This window comes from Argiope bruennichi, chromosome 5, assembly GCF_947563725.1.
Source record: "Argiope bruennichi chromosome 5, qqArgBrue1.1, whole genome shotgun sequence".
NCBI lineage: Eukaryota > Metazoa > Arthropoda > Arachnida > Araneae > Araneidae > Argiope > Argiope bruennichi.
In genome coordinates, this window is record NC_079155.1 from 124,495,843 (window position 1) to 124,502,415 (window position 6,573).

Genomic DNA, 6,573 nt, shown 5'->3' on the forward strand with positions numbered 1-6,573 from the left:
ACCATCCTGATTCAACGTCTCAAATTTCTACAAATTACAAAATATTCCTTAAGATAGCTGGACAAATAAATTATTCAATTATTGAATTAAAGTTGAATTAAGTAATTTAATAGATTAAAATTTAATTTTTTGCTGAATAGTTTTGCTTAAAAGTTTTATAAGTATTTACCTTTTACTTTTCTTGACTACAATGACTTGGTGGCAGAATTTTGGCTTACTTATTGTGGATCACATGGTTAATAACCATCGTATATATGCAACTGCTGCACATCAATGCTGTGATGACAATTCAGGCAAAAGGATACTGTTTATTGACAAAGAATAACCATTTCTTTGTAAGTCGGACTCAAACCAACATTCCACAGGCTCAGTATGAAAATATAAAGGTCGTATACTGGCTTAGGTTTTGTTCTAGTTGTTCTATTATAAATCAGAATTCCTTGGTACAATCCTGGGGACAACTAAACGGGATGATATTAAATTTTTGGTTTCCTTTTAAAATCAGCCAAGCCTGTTTAAATTTTTTAATCAAAAAATTATCTACTTAAAAAACTTTCTTGCTTTCTCTCATTTCGAATCTTCGTTTAGTGTATATTTCAGTATTATACTGATAAGAAAAATTAAGGGATTTCTCAAAGCGCATGCGCCGGGGAATTCAATAGTTCAATAGTCCTTTGTGATGCAATTCAATTGATAAACCAACAGAAGTTGTATCCCCGAAACTTTCCCTCATGCTTTTCAATAAAGGTATAATGACTCTTTCCTCCTCCTCCTAAAATTATGGGCCTGCGGTAAAGCTGTGAAAGCCACAAAAGCTCAAATTTTTATTTCCATATTGAAAAATTGAGTACTTCGTAAAGAAATTCGGGATTTATGTATGTAAATCTATGTAATGAGCGAAAAATAGTTACGAAACACCGATCCTTAGCGTCAATCTAACATTTTTACTGAATCTAGAATGCGAATGCTGGAATGTGGTTAATACACAAGTACCATAAATTCTAATATGTATTTTGATAGCCTTTTTTGCCGACCAGTTGAAACCAAATTTGACATAGAACTTCAAATTTAATCCAAATTTTATTTATCTAAGCCATTGAGTTTATATGAATGGGGAAAACAGATAAACAGATGGCCGGATTAGGCTTCAATTTTAATACGAAACCAAAGGATTTTTAGGAGTAAAAAGGATCTAAAGGATTTTAAAAGGATCTTTTAAATGTTTAACTTGCATACTAAATTTTATTCATGTAATTCTTTACGTTTTGTAGTTATCGTGTCACTTGTACTCGGACAGCTGAACAACATGTGAATGGATTTCATTCAAATTACGTAAATCTATAAATTTGAATCAAAACCCATATACCAAATTTCATCCGTCTAGTTCCAATTGTATTTGAGTTACAGCATTCACAGATACGCAGGCTATCAAATACACATATAATTACAAAAATATGTTTTTTAGTCTCTGGGAAAATGAAATATCTGAATCTGATCTTTTAGTCTCTGAAAAAATGTAGATTCAGCAAATTCTTGCTTCGTATTTTTTGACGATTACACTATTTTCCCTTTGTAACTTCGTATCCGAAAAAGTAAAAAAAAAAAATTACAAGATAAAAGCATTTAAAGTTACAACTTTTAGTAGGACAATGATTACATCTACACCTCATTTCATTACCTGTAGCATCGATTTGATGAAGATTATAAAGATTTTTAGTGGCTGAAATGATGTCTTTGTCATTCTCACTTCTCGTTGATTAAAGTGTGTTTAACAAATTTATTACCGACTTTGCCCAAATCTTTATGCAGGATATTTTAGATTAGTGTTTAAGATTTTTCCATCGTTCTCAGTGATGAATAATAATTTAGATGAACCATGTCATCCGGTGCACTGATTGTTTTCCATACTTTTCCATAGCATCTCTTCCGTCCCCCAAAAAACTCTTATGCTCCAAGAAAACTTGTGAGTTTCTTGAACAAATCTTACCATAATTTTCTTTATCAATTAATACATTTTCGAGGCATTTATATCAAATTTTGAATTAATAAATGAATGAATTATCATTTTTTAATGAATGGAAAATTCGCCCGTCAAAACGGGTTGCCTCCATGTTAACTATATTTCAAATCTGATTGTTACAGCTTGACTGACGAAGTTGTACTAGAAAATATTTTGCATATTTGCAGAGTGTTTAAGAAATTAAAAATGAGTATATGATCTGTAGCACACTTTAGATGTAAATATATAATATTGGTAGAATTTTTTTTTTTCATTTGAAATAGGATCTTCTGTACCCATGATATTCATCAACACCCAAATCAAAACTGTTCAATAAAACTGAATTGAAATAAATTGTGATTCACTAAGAGAAAAAAATACAATGCTAAATACAAAATAAAAAGTATATTAAATGAAAATATTAACAATAATATCCAATGAATCAGAAGAGATATGAAAAAAAGTAAAACTTCAGCTCATTGGTCATTGCTAATTATTCATGTTTAGAATTATTTGCACACGAATAAATCAATCAGTTAAAGGTAAAAAATCCTATCTCAATTGTTAGATGACGAAACAAAAGTTGAAATATGATTATCCAATTATAATGTAGACTAAAAAGGTGCGGATATTTTTAAACTTTGTCCATAATTACAGGTGGACGATTATATCATATATGTTGGTATCTTTTTAATTCATTTAACAAATGTGCAGAACGAACTTTTCATACTACACCAACAGAAGGTCGACGTTTATCACGCATGCGTAATGACATAGATGGCAAAGATCCATAGCAAGCAGAGATATAGCCCAAGTGTTAAAAATTCACACTGAGTACAGCTCGAATAATTGAAATCACTAGAAATTAATTATTTTAAAACTTAATGGTTGACAAATCAAACTGTGTAAGTACTTATAATTTATGCTTTCTAGTACTATAATTTATGCTCCATCACTTGCAGCGTCAATCTTTACAATTTTAGTACAGTAGACTCCCGAGTATCCGGCCTAATGGGGCGAAAGATCAGGCCGGATAACAAAAACGCCGGATAGGTCGGAATTCTATTAACTCGTTTCTTTGCCCACCAATACCAGGAGACAAAGTTTTTTTACCAAAACTTATTGTTATAATACGAATTTCCTTACTTCTTACAAAGTATTAAACTTTCCATTCATCTCAAGTCACGTATAAGTTGAACGCGGTCACGGCCCGGTGAATCATAGAAGCAGTTGCTGGTAACGTGTCAAGTTAAAATACAAGGCTTTGTACTGATATTTATATACTGTACTGCACGTTTCAAGGTTTTATTAGAAAAAAAGTAAGTTAAAAGATATAAACTGTTCACATTTCAACATAAATTCTGCAATGCCTAACTTAAATGCAGGAAACATAATGTTGCCAATGCAACGCCTTGCCTTTCTCATTTAATTACAATGAAAGAAAACTAGGCCGAAAAGTACGGAAGCCGGATTATCGAGAACCGGATACTAGGGAGAGTACTATATATAACTGCCAGTATGTGTATGTGTATAGTCCACATGGAATAGATCGAATTTAATCAAATTTTACAAAGTATTTTTTTTTTTTGAATATAAGTATCAACTTTTTAAAGCACAAAAAGTAATCAACTATTTAATAAATTAGAAATTATGAAAAATTGCACTCTTTTTCTCGCAATGAATTCAGAAGAAATTATTTCACAAGAAATATTTTTAAACAATCTTAAAATTCCAAAACTACTATTTTAATTATATAATTTTCATTTTTGTTCAATATTTATTCCACATGGTATTAATTGTTTTTAATTTAAATGTGTTAAAATGAACGTTCACTTTTAGCCGACCTCTCGCTATTTTTTTAAAGTTTCTAATTTATTTTAATACAACGGAATCCGTATAATGCGATCGCGGTCACCATTATCATTCGCTTTATATTATCGTGATTCTGAAGTTTATGAACCGATGTATTCAAATGCCCACAAAAATATCCATTTGATGTGATCACTGCGTCATTTTAATGCTATTAGATTTCAAGTAGAGAATTGGCCGATCCTTCATTTTCAGCTAAAATTAATAATGGTGTTGTTCATGGAATGTCTTGCTTCGTTTGAAAAGAAATATCTGGAAGTCATTTTTTTCCATGGGATGGGGCTTTTATCTGGACTAGATCTTCCTGGGTCCATCTAAATAAGTAGCTATGCCTCAAGATGAATATAAACAACTGTGCTAACTTGAAATATATTGAACAATTATAAACCAATGCCGCTTGAAATCGAATTATGTAATTTAGTTGTATTAACATCACGTTTTAAACTACACTAGAGCTATTTTGGGACAGACCTTGGAATTTCGAGCCGCGGTCAGATGACGAGGACGACACCTGAGCTGGTTCCATTCTCTCCAAACTTCCACACCACTTCAGCGGGATGACGTTTGGTCCCGACGGATTTATAATGTATCAAGCCCACTTACGCGATTCTTTGATGTAATCTTGTCTCAAGTCTGAAACTCTCCGGTTCCGAAGCCGAGACCTTACCATCAGGCCTCCGCGGCCCCCAGATTAAATTACGAATGGGTAATAGATTAAGAAAGAACTGATATGATTGTTAAGGGCAACTAGGGGAAGTGGTCTCTCTAATACTCTCGCCTACTTTATTATGAAAGAGAATTAGTGTTTTAGGTACGATTTTTTTTTTCAATATATTGAAACCAAAATTTGACACAAAAGTACAACTGCAGTCACAAAATAAGATGCTAAATTTGATATACTTAAGTCAATGCATTTTTGAGTTATCTCTTTTACATGCTTCTGAAAATACAGATCAATAGACATTCGGTCTCCGTTGGACCGAATGTCTATTGAAATTTGATAGATGTCTGCAATAAAGATGTTAAATCTCTGCGCAGAATTTTATTCATTTAGTTATCTTCGTTTTATTATTAATTTATGTTCAAACAGTCGGGAAGACAGATTTCCGATGAATGGTTTTGTCCAAAATTTGATTCAAATATACAAATTTGGTGTAAAGTCCAAATTTCATCCATGTAGCTCAAAGCGTTTTTGAGTTATCTTTGTCACAAACTTTTTCCAAAAATATGTTTTTTAAACTTATGTCTTAAAACTGGAGATTCTTCAAATTCTCGAGTTCAAATTGTTTGACGATTACAATACTTTCTCTATACTTCCTATACAAGAAAGTAAAAGTGAGTCATCGCAATTATGCGGGCAGTTCAAAATATCACATTTTCTTCGCAAAATTTTGAAAATCTTGATGTTTTGGGTAGCACAACCAAACAGTGAGCATTGATATTTCTGTCATAAATAAAAGTGTTGCAGAAAATTTTCTAATGAACGCTGAAATGAGTCAAACATATGCTAATTTGAAATCCGGCGAGAAGTATAGTTCAAAAAATTTTTAAAAAAGGTAAGAGTATAGACAAAATATAAGTGAACTATTAAGGAATATTTTTCAATAAACTACAATAAAGGAATTTTTTTTAAATAATTTTTGAATAAATTATGGATAGCTCTGAAACGAGTGTTTTTCCCATTCCCCTTGATGTAATTAAAATATAACTAATTTTATACAATCAGGTAATTGTTATCAATCGGTGAATAATATAAAAATTCTTAAATCCCGATATTACATTGAACAACATGTACTGTAAATATCTTCTTACCAGATTTTTATTTGTTCCAAAGAAGTAATGGAACAATGCCTAAAGGCAGGTGTAAGTCAATCACTCAAACGAAAGCAAGAAAAGAATTTCGAAGAAAGGAAGCAGATGTTAGATGGCAACAGAGACTTTAGGGCGTAAGAAATTTTAGGGCGTCTGTTTTGCCTTTTTCCGCAGGAATTTCGAAGAAGTAATAAAAAATTAATTATATTAATTTTACCTTATTAATGATATTAATTTCATTTTTCCTGCAATTTTCCTTTTGATTGTTCTTTTTAAGAAAATTTAATGCAGATGATTTTGAAATAAGGTAAATTATAGAAGTTCCTTTACTGGATTTGTTAAGACTTTGAATTATTCTAACATTAATTATTTTTCAATTCCTCTTTTATTTTAATATATATATCTTAAAAAGGATTTTGTGTATTTACATTTTTTTACTAAAAGGATTTCTATTTTAAATATATTTTATGGGAAAGGATTTACCCTGATCAGTACAGGGTACTGATTGTTACTTTTGCAATTTTCTACGAGCTTTGTTTTGTTTCCTGAGCTTAAAGCACTGACTTTTAAAAGGTTAAGTAAATTAAAGAATATTAAAAAACGAAACATTTTTTAATTGCCCCTTATATAAAAAAAATGTTGACACAATATTAATTATCTTAGAGTAGAATCATAGAAAATATTTTTACTGTTTTTAAAAATGGATTCCCAAATGCAAATTAATTTGAAAAATTGTTTTTTAATTGTTAAGCGATATTAATGCATTCCTTCTAAATTTTACTAAATAATTTAAGAAGCAACAAAATGTGTCATGACAATTACAGACAAAGAAAGCCTAAACTGCAAAAGAAAAATATATGGCTGCCAAACTCAATATTCGATATCAAAAGACA